At 39.1% G+C, this 16,292-nt stretch overlaps 1 pseudogene; it reads right to left on the reverse strand.

The window, feature by feature from the left end:
* Positions 1–279: 279 nt before the first annotated feature.
* LOC147435835 (uncharacterized) lies at positions 280–939 on the reverse strand (annotated as a pseudogene).
* Positions 940–16,292: the final 15,353 nt, after the last annotated feature.

Below are 16,292 nucleotides of genomic sequence, written 5' to 3' on the forward strand. Positions count from 1 at the left end.
TGTAGGTCAAAAAAAGTTAGCTACCAAAAATGGAGTTTTTGGTTCACTGCCAAACCTTGGGTTTAAGGTGTACCCAGTAACCTCATGAGAAGTGATAAAAAATAGGCTGAGAACTGAGAAAAATGGGAGGTCTTACCATTCATGTGTGGCAGTGTCTAGAGTCCGTACAATTTTGACATGATGACAACTGACAAGCATGACAATAACTGACAACAAATAATGTAAAAGAGACTATGACTAAAAATATGTCATTGTGTAGACAACATAACAATAACAAATCTAGGACACTAAACAAGGATGAATCCGTATACCACGTTCTTGATTCAAGTCTTCGTGCATGACAATTGGTACTTCATGGCTCCAAAATATCCTCTTCTTCATGTCTCTCGAGGACAACTCATATGTAAACCATTGAATTGCTAGAAGAACCTTCATCACATATATGGTATGTTGTTTGTGCCAATTTTTGAATTCTTGTCGAACATTTAGAATCCCCCAATCCTCCTTTGCATCCATGCTATAACAAAGTTTTGAGATGCCATAGGGAATTGGCACCACTTGTGAGGTGGTACACATGTTCATCTTGAGATGCTGTGAAAATTGCCCAAAAAATGTTCCTTTACTGCTTGCCTTTTGAGATGCAAGGATCTCACCGCCTTGTAGAACTGTTGCAAGAAGCACAGCGTTTGGAGATGCTTGCGAAACTGCCCTCTGTGAATGGGGAGTCACCTCTTCTGCAGTGCCTAGGAAGCAGCGTTTTGAGGTGCTATGTCCTTCAATGCTAGCGCCTTCTTCAACTGCCAGGGAATTCTAGCGTTTTGATATGCTATGAAGATTTTGTACCTTTAACCTTTGACTGAAAGCGTTTTGATAGGCGATCTGCCTGCCTGCGTCTACCCGTCTAGGAACAACTGCCTCCCTTGGGCTCTGCGAGGACATGAGTGTCTTGAGAAGCACCGCTAGTAAGCGTCTTGAGAAGCCAATGCCAAGAGCAAGGCTCTGATACCAGTTGTTGGGGTTGGAGCTAGGGAGGATGCCGCCTGAGGATTTTCCCACGAGCTGATCGACAAGGGCTTGAACCCAACATAATCTTCATTGCTACCTATGACGAGGAAGGAGCGGTTGGGGGATAATAGCTATATGTGGGGTTGTAGGTCCACCGGCTTTTGATCTGCACAATCCACTTCTATATTTATAAAAGGTCTACAGGGATGGAAAAGGGGGTTCGAGGAAATTTTTTAATGTACATTTGAATAGGGTTTTCTTAAGAAGAAGCAAATGCAAATTGTTACGTACTTTTAATTTTGTTCGCAAACTTCTAAAACCTGTAGATTAATGCTAGTTTTATTTCTCATTCACAACAGCTAGCTTACTCTCTCTTTGGCCAAGACTCTCGTAGCAATAGCTCTCACAGCCAAGGACCTCGTGTATTCTCGGCTAGCGTACACAACTTCTTGACATTTCTAGTGAATCCGACGTGAAGGAGCTTGGGTGACAGCGATGACCACTACAATAGGAGAAAATGTTTTGGATCAGATTGAAGAAATTATGGTGTATGGGGTGGAGAATGACACAATAGCCGAAGGGGAGATTATACAAATGCTTCAACAAGTCTTGGGTCATATGCGCGAGCATGTAGCAAGACTCAAAGTGGAGCAATTTGATGAAGCAATAGATACAGCTATGCAACTTGTGTATGATGAGAGGAACTTGTTTGATGGATATGACATATTTGGATACCTTGAGGTCTATGTGCACAAGATGGGATGTCACAATGTTTCAGAAATTAAGATGATTGAAGTGTTTGAGCAATTAGTGGTGCCAAAAATGAGTGTCTGTGCTCGAGAGATTTAGTTAAAACATGGGCAAAGTTGGGATGAATTTCAAGCAGCTCTCAAACATGAGTACTCTCATGAGATTTTGGAGCAAGATCTCCAGTTTCAATTGCATGATTCAATGAGTGTTTTCGATGTCTTGGAGAAGATTCACAGTGCCGTGACTATGAGGAGTGAGGGAACATTTCAAAAGAGCAATAGCAGCACTATAAGCTCCTCTGTAAAGGGATACAAAGCCGGAACCTATGATATGCTAGTGTAGTCCCGCGCTATTCCAACCCAGTATTTGAGGTTGTGAGACCACCAATTAGGGTTTCCCCTCTTCAAATACCTGCTTGAAAATGAATAATGAAGTTCTGAAGCTTCCATGAAATGGCTACGACAGAGAATTGAAGCGTTTGTACAGGGTTTTTATTAGGGCAAAAGAGCACTGCAACTGTGTAATTGGCAGTGAGCCTACACCAAATCATCACACACACAAGAGTTTTGAGTTGATCTTGGTTCTTTTTCAAAGAGAAGCTTTCATGGGCTGGAGTTTTGTTCTTTTTTAGTGTATTTTTAGCCTCAAATCTTCTATGACTTACTTGATTTTGTTGCGAACTTCAACAGTGAGAGGCTCGGCGCTTTCCTAGCCACACTCCGCACTTCTTGACAACGGGGGATAAAGAATGGCTTCTATGTCATGATCTACACTCCTCTTATCCTTGCCAAAAGCTAGATTACAAGTGGCTTGGACCATTCATGAGTATAGGCCAATTCAATCAAGTCACCTATCACCTCCAACTATTCCAATCCATGAAGATTCATTTAGTATTTCATTTCTCAATTCTAGAGTCTTTGCACATCCAACATTCTTGAAAGAACCCAAACCCACCTCTAGTTGGGATCGATGTGCAAGAAGAATATGAAGTCAAGAAAGTATCTGATTCTCAAGTCTCATGGGGTAGGCTACAATATCTTATAAATTGGAAAGGATATGATGCTAGCAAAAGAACATGGGAACCAACATCTAATCTTCAGCAAGCACCCCTCAAAGTTCAGGAGTTCCACCAACAACATCCATGGAAACCAAATCCACTCGATGCAAACACCACCGCTCCTCATGGAATGCATCACTATAGGGTAATGTCATAGATGCTAGAAGGTTCTGGAAGATTCTAGAAGAAAAATATGGAAGATTTTAGAAGATTGAGGAAAGTTTTCGAAGGTTCTAAAATATGTCTTGCATCATCGCTTATGTCACCGCCTGCATCATCGCTTATGTCATCACCTACATCATTGCTTATGTCATTCCTTGCATCATCACTAGAAGGTTTTAGAAGGATGTGCCTAGAAGGTTCTTAACCTCCTTAGAAGGAAGAATTGAAACGGTCTTAACCTCCTTGGTCTTTAGTATAAATAGAGGTCTTGGGCTACAGGCTTCTCAATCTTTTGAACTCAGTTGTGAGGCTCTTGTGAGGTAAGTCCTCTTCTAGTTCTTGTTTTGTTATCGAGTTTTATTCTTGTAATCAAGTCACACCTTGTAAGTCAAGCTTTGTAATCAAAGATGTTCATCAAGTATTAAGTCTTGTAATCGAGATTAATTTTATATTCAAGTTTCAAGACCTTGTAGATTGTGAGCACCTCCTCTTTCTCTCTTCTAGTTCAATATGTGCTCATAACACTATATGGTCTACATAGCTCCACAATGCATCATGCTAGTATTGTATGATTGACAATCCCTACTACAAATTCTTCCATTGTAGCTGCCATGTTAGGCCTTTACACTAGTAGTTCGTACATGAGATGCTCAATTGGTGATAAAATCTATGCAAATCTGGATGTACTAGCCTCCTCAATGCTATCTATATCCATTGCATCATCATGACAACTCATCACATATGGATATGTCAACATCAACACTAGGATGGCTACATCTCTCATATCCATAGATGGAACTATGCATCTTGGGATCAACTCATTAGCCTCTAGCATGAGCATATCAAAGAATTCCATGTCCATCATCTTTGCATGTGTCTCTAGGGAGCAGACCTGCTCTACCTCTATCTACACAGACTTCGATGACATTTGATGTGTCTCACTAAAGCACTATCACTCTATCTCTATCTCTATAGAGTCTATTGGCATTTCCTACATAGCTAAAAGCTCTATCTTGTGAGCATGGTGGATCTCACTTATGAAAGAGACATGTCTCATCTCACGCTCATCAATGCATGCCAACAAAAAACTAAAATTATGTAGTCTTGTACCTCAAATACATGCATATGATATACCAAACCACTTTCGGCTTCTCTTGCAATCACTAGTGATTTGCAATGCATTTGAAAAGAATGCTCTTTGAGCAGTATTGACACCCACAATAATCTGCTAACTGTCTCATTGAGATCAAACTCTAACTCAGCTGAGGAGGAACAAAGCTGCATTCCATTTATACACTTGTACCAAAAAATATATACGTATAAAATGCCATTATACACCGAAATCCCGTATGATCGTAAGCCTTTTCGACTGAAAGATATTTTGATCGAAAAGGCTTTCGATCAAAATATATCTTATATAAGAAACCATCGTCGTCTTCGATCAAAAGCAGTTCTAGAGCTTGAGCCGGCTTCGATCAAAAGCAGTTCCAGAGCTTGAGGAGAATTTTGGGATAGGCAGAGCTTGAGGTAATATTTTCAACTTGTCCTACTCTTTTCTAACTTGTTTTTGTATGTTGTGATAGACTTGTGTGGTGCAGTTGTTTTACTCTCACCACAGAGTTGGCTTGTAGTTTATTGGCCACTTCGTGGTGTGTAGCCATCTGGCTCACTCCAGAAGTGTGTAGAAATTAGTCACTTTTCTCATGCTATTGTGTAGCCACTTGGCTTACTACAGAGAAGGATTTTAGGACAAACTTAGATTCTCACTCGTGTGGTGCAGTTGTCTATCTCTCACCACAGGGCTGAGTTTAGGGTTTAGTGGTCGACTCGTGGTGTGCAATAGGCATGATACTACACCTCTCACTTCAGACTGACCTATAGGTTGCTCAATTTTAGATCAACTCAAATTATCGTTTGTTTCACGTACACGTAAGAGTTATGTTTGTCAAACAGAGAGTTTATGCCCTCTTCATCTTTGTGTGACACATTGGTTACTCTTGTGTTTTGAACTGCCAAGACACGTCATTGTTCATCACTAGATGACTTGATGTTGTCTCGGATGTAGATACATTCGATATTTGGTCTGCATCTAAGATTGTTAATTTGTCCCACTGATGTTTGTATTGTGAGTTCCACACAGTTCATCAGGGATTGGATTAAGTCACATCATTGTTCTTACTACATAGAAATATGAGGGATACGTTTGTCTACCTAAGAGTGGAGAGATGCATACCAATGATCTCTTAATCTTAGCATGACATTCCTTGTACTTTTTGATCTGTAGGTATTCCACTCATCATCAGTAGATGATTTCGTGTTGTCTTGGATGTAAACATGTACGATGTTTGACCACAATTCGAGATTTTTAAAGTGTCTACTGATGGTTGTGTTGTGCGTTCCACACACTTCATCAAGGATTAGATTGATCAAACTATCAATCAACATTACAACAACGTCCAGGACTTGTGTTGAGCGTACCTCACACTAGCTGGGTTGTTCACATTCATGCTTCGATCGTTTATGTGTATTATTTAACGCACATAACCGGGTCCAGTTCTTGTGATGAGTGTACCTCACACTCTTGGCATGTTCACCTCTCTCTATCTCTCTCTTTGTGTATTCTCCTCTCCATTGTACAATGTATGTATTGCAATCGTAATATATCATCGTTTGCGATGAATTAAGTCAAATTGTGTATGGAATCTGGATCAACAAACATGACACAAATTTGATAGTTTCCCCTCTTCTCTAACAACATTTATGTTATAAAATTGTATCTTGTAGATATGAAGGATATTAATCTATCAAAACATCAACAAAACTTCTTCTTCAAAGTGATAATACGTCACTTTCATAACATGTCAAAGCCTGAGCTTTGTCGTTGCCTAAACCCCTCTACTCTGAAATAGTGTTACCAGTTCACAGAGGCCTTAATGAAGTTTGTCTTTGAGCAGCTTCAACACGCATTTACGCCCACTTCTTTTGACATATCTCTAATGACTTCAAGCTCATTATTGAACATGGTCAAGCAGTCTATTGGACAGGTTGCGAAGATGTTTTAGGATTTAAAAAATCCTGAAATCATCACTTTGCTAGGCATAGCTACTCGCATACAACTTGTGCAACAGTTGTATACTGAGTTCAAGAGCAAGGGAAAGTTGGAAAGAGCAAAAAAGCGCACAAGAGTGGAAGTCATCTCTTCCTATGCTACTACAGAGCCAGAGACTACGGTTAGAATAGAGTCTCTGCTAGTGTCACTCTCTCTCTCGATCAGTCTCAGCTCCCCCCTGTATTATATCTCTTGCTAAAAACTGCAATCTTCAGCATACAGGCTCCGCAGTAGCAGGGAGAAGGGATATGGGCAAATGTGAAGCGTCTAGGTGTCACACACTTTGCATTTAAAGAGCCACTGTATACGGCAAAAATCTTCAAAGTCCACTTGCATGGACCCATAGTGGATCAACAGGTCAAGGAAGAAGCCACAGCTTTGGACATCGCTTATCGCGGCATTATTTATCCACCTTCCATGGTCCACCACATAGAGCGTCTAATGCTCATTTCACATTTTTGGAATGGTGGCCATATAGAGTAGTGGATAAGAGAGTGCACTTCAGATGGAAGTCAACCTTCTATTTGCAATTATGTAACCATAGAAGGAACAGTAGAGTTATTCCAAAATAACATTTTATAGATAATAAACGCTCTTCTTCACACCCTGAAGTATCTACATGTGCAAGACTATCTCCACAATGATTTTACTCCCACAACATGATGCTTCACTTTGGACAGTTTCCTCCTCTTCGCATCTTGCAAATAGAAACTAGAAAGTAGAGCGAGAGAGATTTTCCATGGGCTACCCCAGAATGCATATCTACTAACCCCCCTCCATGGAATAAAGCCATGGATATCTACTCCATGTGTCATACTTGTAAACGAATCTTGAAGTGCATAGCAATGCCACAAGAGCACCACAAAAGGGATTTTTTAGGCAATGTATTTACCCACCTAGAGAGTGGCAAGCAAAACAATACCTTAGCCCGCCGACCTAACGCTTTTGATCTTTCCCTATGTCTAAACGGTTCCCATAGAGGGGTCTATGACACTGTAATGATTTTTGGTCTACGATCAACTGATGATTGAAGTGATGAATTATTTATTATCCTCTTTAGTTGCCTTAAGGAGTGCAGAAATCTATGTCCAAGCCACTTTATGTGCCAACATTTATTTCAAATCAGTTACAATCCCAAGGAAACAACTCCTGTAAAGCTATCAGATTTGCAGCACAAAGGACTCGCACGAGTGTTGCTACAAAGATTCATACATCGAGAGAGAGTTATGCCAAACAATAACCAGATGGCACTCTACTTTATACAGTAATGCTTTGTTCACGACATCCTTGGGAGACGTGTGGATTGGTCATACTGCCCCAAGAACTTTGGCATTGGGCATGGTTGGATTGTAGAGAAAGTTGTTGCAAGTCACACCAATGATCCAATGCCTCCACACAAACAGCCCATAGTTCTTCTTCCCGAAGAATCAGAGACACTCGTTGCATTAGCAAGCCAAGGGCAAGATCTTGCAAGCCAAGGAGAGACACATGATATTTTGCACAGCAGAATCGTTGAGCTTGAGATAGAGCTATCAGAGGCCCAAGCCAAGCTGCAATAGTATGCAACACTCTGCAGACCATTGCCATATCAGATTGGTCCTTTGCAACAAGGACCTCCAAGCCCATCTCCTGCGCATGAAAGTGCTGAGTTTGACATAGACAAACTACTCAATCAGCTGACTCAATCTTTGGGTTGAGCACTTCGCTCACTTTACCCCTTTCTATTTTGACAAAGGGCTACATTTTTTGTAATCACAGTTCATTATTTATCCCCTCAACAAGCCATTTTTTTATCCTCGATATCAAACAAATTGTATTGTATTGTATCTAGCTGTAATTATGACTCTTATTGCAAAAGTGACGAGAGAGAGAGAGAGAGAGAGAGAGAGAGAGAGAGAGAGAGAGAGAGAGAGAGAGAGAGAGAGAGAGAGAGATGAACATGTTGTAGTGTAAAATGTACATGTTTCATAATTTTCACATACTCACAGCAAGCAAGACTTATAGACCTTAAGTCATACATCTTCATCTCCATCAAACACACCAGTCATATCATATATTTCATGTATATCAAAGCATTTTGAAGCTATCTCCCATTCCATATCATCGTCATCGTCTACTTCCATAGTTATAGCTTCATGGGTTTGAAAAACATTGACAAAAGACATTTCAACATCCATTGCAACTTGTTTGGCATTAACACTTTTCTTTTTAGTTGCAAAAGTTTTCTCTACAATGCAAGCGTACTTTGGCAATCTAGCATGAATATCTCTTCGCGACGCCATACACTCGGACACATTACCAGGGACTTTAAACAAATGCTCTTTGATTCTGGTCGCATTACAAATGAACTCATGGCTGCATGTCTTGCATTTCAATCAAGATGTATTCTTTCTAGCATGCAGCTCCTGGACGTAGCTCCACTCATGTCCTGTCACCATGCTGATAGATAAATTTAAGCTACCAGATCAACAAATCCACTTGTTAATTTTCAGGACAAAATTACTTCAAGGCAACAAACTACACAAGCAATGCTCTATTGATCAATATAGTGATCAAAATTTGTCCACATTATTAATTAATCTCGCGCTACACTATCAATTAACAATAGACAATAATAGTCTTTGCATTCTTCAATAAACTCATGTCAATCAAATCATATTTTGATGCACTAAATAAATTCATCACTTCAAACAAAACATTTCAATCACATTGCACTATATTGAATTATCTAAAGTGCAATATTTTGTCTTTCACACATTACGATAATCGATAATTTTTATCCATTACACTATATCGATTTATCTAAAGTGCAAGCTTAAATATTTCACACATTACAATAATCGATAATATTGATCAAATCTTGCAATTAATTCTCATTTGAAATGAGGATTAATTGCAATCTTTGACAATTTTCATATCTATCTGAAGTGCGAAGATGAAGTTCTCACACTCCACGGTAGATCTTTGAAAGCTTATCTATCTGCATTTGATGCACGTGTAGAATCACACAGTATGATAGACGTAGCAATCCAAATATAGATAATGTAATATCAATGTATCTAGATATGAGATTCCTAAATTTTGATTCTAGTGAGAGCATAGTGTGATGCCCGGGGAGGTCACCTTATAAAAATGTAACCTATTACGTGAGTTCAGCAGAAGGGTATTTAAATTTCTTGAAACTTACAAAAATATATATAGAAAAGGGCAATATTTTTCCAAATTTGAAAAAAACTTACAGATTTTAAAAGAAAAGGGTACATTATATTCTTGACAAAATTCACAGATAAAGTGTTTTACAAACATGTCTTGAATGCATGTGATATGGTAGTTTTACACATAGTGAACCCCTCGAGGTGTGATGGCTCTACACAGGACAACAAAATGTCTATCTATGTTCACTTTAAGGTGAGAAAGTATCAACTTGTCAAAATTGAACTTACCTAAATAAAACTGACCTCTATTCAATTATATTTTGCTGATAGATAACCTCATGTGAGAGTACACTCTACACACAACGGTAATCTCTAAATTATATCACTGCAATTCACTTCCATGTGTCAGTAAATTGAGCATGTAGCAAGTGATTCCTAATTAAAAAAACACCTTGTATGGGTGAGAGTTTGAGCTCTAGTATACAGTTCAAGGAAAGAGCATGTTCAAAAGCTTAAAATAACTCTCGCAAGGTATGATGAATGCGACGGTCAGTTGAACCCTAAAAAAGTGTCATTTGGTGCAACCAAGATTGAAGCTTCTTGGACATGTGATTTCATAAAATGAGATAGAAGAAGATCCGGAGAAAGTGGAAGCTTTCTTATTGTTGTCATCTCCAAAGGATACAGGACAATTGGCCACTTTTATATAGAAGGTTAAATATCTGTCTCGGTTCATACCTTTGGTATTACAGTTATTGTATCCATTCTAGAAAGCAGTTAAGAATGATCCCATGGAGTGGACACTTGACCGCAAAGATGTTTCTGACAAAGTTAAGGAAGTTCTGAGTGCACTACCCATTATGCAAGCTCCTGAAATGAATTTTATGTTAACCCATCAGTGGGAGCTGATGCCATTGGGGCCATGCTATTGCGAAGGGGGAAGGAATCTCAGTATATGAAACCTATTCATTATGCTAGCAGAGTAAAGACTCCTCATGAAAGAGATTACTCTGAAATTAAATTGATGGTGATGACCAATATGGCTAATGCTTGCAGACAATTCATACATTACTTGTTGCAAAAGTCGTTCACTTTTCTCACTTGTTATTCATTGCTTCCTCAACTATTCAATAATTTGATATATATAAAACAGTGATGAAATGGGTTATTGAACTTCAGAAGTTTCAATTCACCTTTTTGGTAGAAGAGAGTACTCGGGCTACCCTGGCAGATTTACTCATTTATAAAGAAACTCCTGTTTTGGTTAAGGAAGAGGTGTTGCAAAAGAAGGAAGTCAAGACTCTTGCCATATATGATGCTTCATTGTTATATTTTGATGGCTCTTATAGAAGAAGTCATGATGCTTCTTCTGGAGGAATTGTCATTTATGATGCACAAGGAAAAATTTTAAGGAAACAAGGACTAAAACTTGATGCAAAAAGTAACAATGAAGCAGAGTACATGGATGTTGAAAATGACTTGCACATCTATTTACAGTTGGGAATTAGAAGCCTACAAATCAAAGGAGATGCCTTGCTATTTGTGAAGCAAGTATTGGGAGTATGGAAGAATAAGAATCCTAAACTGGAAAAATAAGGCTTTAAGGTGAAATCATTACTCAAAAACTTTGAAGCATGGAGTTTGCAGCATATTGAAAGGTCTCAAATGAAGAAGCTCATGATGGTGCCCAGTAAATGATAAGTTGTGTGTTTTTGTTGAAGGCAAATGCCCCTTTATATCATGGGAGGGAAGTGTTATCAAAGGAGATGGATTTTCTGTTGACAGGTGTTTTAGTTGAAGATCTACTATCCTCAAAAAAGTATGCTTTTATAAGAAAAGCTAGAAAGTACAAAATGCTTGATGATGTGCTTTACATGAAAGGAAGTAATTTAGTATTGCGTCGTGTGCCTTGGAAAGAGGAAATTTACAAGATTTTGGAAGAAAATCATGAGGGATCTTGTGGAGGCCATTTTGCCATGAAGATTACATTGCATAAAATTTTGCAAGAGGGCTATGTATGGCCAAGTATTCAACGGGATGTTAACCATTGGTGCAAGTCCTGTTTCTTCTGTTAGAAAATGGGGAAGAGAATTTTGAAGCCGAATTTACTAAAGAAAATCCTAGCTTTTGGTGTGTTTGAAAAATGGGGTCTTGATGCTATTGGACCCTTACCCATGACTAGTAAAAGGACTGCTTACATCTTGACAACAGTGGATTATTTGTCACGTTGGGTAGAAGCCAAAGATGTCAGACAAATTACTAGTAAAGAAATGGGAAAGTTTGTATATGAACATATATGTTGTAAATTTGGTGTGCCACTAGAACTACTTTTAGATAGAGGACCGGGATGTTTGATTTCCTATGTGGAAAACTCAGTATACAACACATGTACAATTCTCCTTATTATCCACAATGCAATGGTCTCAATGAGAGGTTCAATGTAGAGTTGGTGAAAGTCTTGACAAAGATGACCCACGCACATGGAAGAAATTGGGATTTTGAGTTGCCTTGTGAATATTATGGGCCTATAGAACTGCTATCAAAATGAGCACATGATTACTCCTTACCACTTGGTCTATGGCAAGGAAGCAATATTGCCAATTGAAGTGGAGATTCTTGCACTCCAATTGTTGTCATTGGGAGATGAAGAGCAAAGAGATACTTGGCAAAAAAGGTTATTAGATTTACAATGTTTGCAATTGGATAGAGTTTTACCTTTGAGATACTATGAGGAAATGTCAAAGAAAGTTCAGATAAATGCTAATGAGTGTGTAAAGGATAAGGGAATAGAAGAGGGTGATCTTTTGTTGCAACACAATAGTCAGTTGGACAATGCTTTTTAGAAAAAGTTTCAAATTAAGTGGGAAAGTCCTTTTACTATTGTAAACAAGTTTGACAATGGAAAATATCATTTGGAAGATTTGGGTGGTGCACCACATAAATACCGTGTGAATGGTTACAGATTGAAGAAATACCTGACACGTTTGATGACAATTGTGACAGTTGAGATGCTATTAATGGAGGAAGACATTGTGAAGATATCTGAGAATGTGAATGAGGTGTCTAGGAATGAGCTACAGTAGTTGTTCATCCTAGAAACCTTTGCTTTTCATGAATGATCAATCAGGCTAGGAGGGGTTGGCAGGCTATGTCAAGCATTTTTTGGATGAGCATAAAGCCACTAGATTGTGCCAAAAATCTTGCTAACTAGCCTCATGTATATATGTGTACATAGTGCTATAAGTCTTGGGAGTGACCATGTAAAAATTCATGTGCAAAGGTTTGGTTTTTCCGAGCTTGGGTACTAGTATTTTGGGTTATTTGAGTTCCCAAAACATGTTTTTCAATAATTATTCTCAGCCGTACTTTATAGCTTGTGAATTGGACTTGTACATATCATGAGTTATGTGCGTCCAAAGTGGGTGGTGTCGACTGAGAAAGTGGTTCTAGATGTATGCGACAAAGGCAACTGGGCCAACTTGATGATCTAAAATTAGAAATGCTGAGATTTTAAATTTTTGGAGATAGCCGAGGTAATGGACTATGAGCCTTGCTTTACGGCATTGTCGGGGTATTTGTGTTCGAAAGGTGAGCCAGGAAGGTGCGGGGCCTCTGGCTATGAGAGGTGTGTGGAAGAGAGTTGCAACAAACACAATTAATGTAGACAAAGTTTAAAACTAGCAAATTGAACATGATTTATTGAGCTTCAAATAGACTTTTTCTGCTTCTCTTTACTCTTTTTTCCATCGTGGAAGCGGAGCAGCACGACAGCGTCGCATTTGGTGGCTAGAGCAATTTATTATGCTCCCAGGGAGCTCGTCTTGAGAAGGGGTCAAAGTGGAAATTTTATGTGGGGAGAGAAGGGACTTGGGGAAGAGTGGGAGGAATGTGCCATGTGGAAATGGGATTATCCCACATGAGAAGAGGAAAGGGGAAAGTGGCGGGTATAAGGGGAGGATGGGGTGCCCATTAAGGGTGTATCAAAGGTGAGAGGAGCTCTCTCAAGGCTTGGCTATGGGGGCCCATGGGCTTCATGGGGGGGAAGATGGTCAATTTTGGGTTCCCACTACCTGCGCAGGCACCTGGCTCTTTTGTTTGGTCCTCTAGACACTTGCCACACCCCCCACCCTTGGGTCAAAGGTCATCCCAGCACCTCAATTCCTACCCAGAAAAGGCCAAAAATGGACCAATTGAAAGAAGCCTACAAGGAGAGCCTTGTCGACTGAGAAGAGAGAGAGAAAATCTTTGGAGATAAAAGATAAGAAAGGCCCCCATTTTAATAGCTGCAGTTCTTTGAAACACTTGCAAACTTTCCAAAAAGTTTATTTTTTAGCAAGGGAGAGTACACCCCCAGCTTCGAGTGGCCATAACTCTCTCATCTTTTATCTGTTTTAAGTCTATGGATGCTATACGAACATCTACTCAAGACAAGCTACGTCATGATGTCCTTGGTTTCTCCTAATTCCAAATGTGTTTCATGCAAGAAGGGTTCTTCATAAATATTTTACATGTGCTTATCACAGGTGGTTTCAACGATGCAATAGTTCTTCCTTCCAAAGGTGTGACTCGTGCAAGGCTATAGAAGCACTCGTTTTCCTTGTTGTTTGCACCCTAATAACACTGGTATGGCATAGATGGGTTGAAGCTTGAGGGAAAATTAAGTTGATGAAGGAGGCTACAGCAATTGATGAGCGATGATGTGTGTATTGGGGGGTGTCAGCAAAGTGATGCCGAGCGAGACTACAAGAATGAGCCGGTGGAGAAATTGTGGATTTGTAGCTTACTAGCAAGCAAACCAAAACAACATTTTCAGATTCCTTAAGAAGTAGTTGAACTTAGAAGATTTAAGCAAACTTGGAAAGATTTTCAAAAAGGAAAACAAAACTTGAAAAGGTGCAAGCAATGGTAGTCATCAAGACGAGCCAGTAGCAATCAATGGCGAGCAGCTTAAGCAGTTTTGTGGGGTTGAGTTTATAATGGCCTAACAAGCGTTTAAGTCTTGCCAAGCTAAGGAGCATTGAGTTGTATGCAAAAAATGTGGCATGAGAAAAGCAGAATTCTGCAGAGTGTAGATGAGCATGCAGGGAAACCATCAACATGAATGGGCCTGGTTGACAGGCATTGAGTAGATGGGTTGCAGGCTTTGGTAAACCTGTTTTGCTGAGATGCTGAGGAGCTTCAAAAGGGGAAAGGAGAGCAAAGTTCCAGGCCAGCAAGTTGTATTCAAAAGCACAAGGGAGAGCTCTAGGTGTGTGCAAATAGCATGAAGCAAGCTTGGCGGCCTTGTGTTGAACCAACAAGGCAAGTATCCAAAGATAAACTAAGGGAAATCCACGACAACAAGATAGGCCAAAGCCCAAGTCACTAAAGCTACTTTTTTTGTTTATTAAAAAAAAAGAGGACTGAGACTCCACACGACTCTTCAAGGAGACACATACACACATAAATCCTCTAAGCTACTGCAAAGGGGGGGGGGAGAACAAGCTCAAAAGCTTGATTTAATCCAAGCATTAATTTTGGTGCTCAATACAAAATATGCATGGATAAACTCAAACAGAAGATAATGGTAGTGACTACGTACACACATAAGTGTGATTAGAGTATAAGCAATTAGGATCTAAATGTGATTAAGAGATATTATTCACAACCAAGATCTGATACCACTTGTGAGCCTTGATCAAGGTAGATAATGATTAGTCACATTGATAATTAGAACATTAAGTTAATATTCTTATCTAATAACTGTTGTAAGCAACACAAGTGCAAAATACCAAAAGCAAGTAGAATGATAAGATTCCAGAGGGAAAAAATACAAGCTATTCATTATGGCCTTATAAAGGCTCAAAGTGGAAGGTGGCATTTAATGCTAGAAAGTGATTTCCATCACATGTGGGAAAAGGTTCATGCAACATGTGACTATATAGAATAGCATTGTCGCTATAGCGAATAGTATGTGACTATAAAGAAGCCTATCTAGGGAAATCTATGTAGTGGGATGCATGCATGCACATAAGAGTGCATGGTTTGTATGCTTGGCTTTAGGGTTTTGTCACGTATCAAGTGTAAGCTAATGGCTTACCCAACACAAAGGAGTTGAATCTACTTTGTTTACATTCTCGCATGCTTTGCTGGCTATTTACAAAATTTTTGGTTTCTTCTCTCTCTCTCTCTCTCTCTCTCTCTCTCTCTCTCTCTCTCTCTCTCTCTCTCTCTCTCTCTCTCTCTCTCTCTCTCTCTCTCTCTCTCTCTCTCTCTCTCTCTCTCCCTCACTAAAAATACATAGTTTTTATATTACATTATCTTACATCTCTTCTCATAATATTTCAATATATTCTTGCATTTGCCTTTGCAATTGCTTTTGCAAAGCAAGGTAGTCCTCAATAAGCATGTTTTTTAGAAAACTCTAGGGCAAAGAGTGAGTAAAATTAGACCTTTCAAAGACGACATAATTTCAAGAACTCCATGTTAAGATTAACATCCAATTTTGAGAGACAGCAAGCATAACTGAAGTCCCAAGCTATCATTCTGTACTAGTCCAAAAACAAGCTTGAACTTGGTAATTCTTACATTCCAATTAATCATACACATGTCCTGAAGACCTTGCCACCAAGACTGTACTTGACCACAATTTATAAAGAGATGTTTCATGGTTTTTAGTTGATTACATTTGATACATTTTCCTTGCAAAATGTTATTTCTAGACAATAACTCCCCAATGGGTAGAGCCCTTATCAGCATTCTCCACATAAAAACTTTGTGTTTATAAGAACAATGTACATTCCACACATGATCAATCCTTTGCAACCACCAGTCTTTACTTTTGGAAAGTCTCTAGATCTTATTTCAATTGTAAGTATTGAATGAAGCATCTGTTAAAACACTTTGGTTGATGATGTCCACAAATTTGCTGACGAGCTAGGTAGTTCCTAATCTATGAACCTTTGTCATAAAAACTAATATCTAATTCACTCAAATGATTTTCTCATTTTAAACTGATCATTTAATATGGGGAAGTGCCAGGGGAGTAAAAGCTAGAATATTGGTAAGGCTGCTA

The sequence above is a fragment of the Adiantum capillus-veneris genome, chromosome 18 (genome assembly GCF_014529385.1).
Source record: "Adiantum capillus-veneris isolate H3 chromosome 18, ASM1452938v2, whole genome shotgun sequence".
Lineage (NCBI taxonomy): Eukaryota > Viridiplantae > Streptophyta > Polypodiopsida > Polypodiales > Pteridaceae > Adiantum > Adiantum capillus-veneris.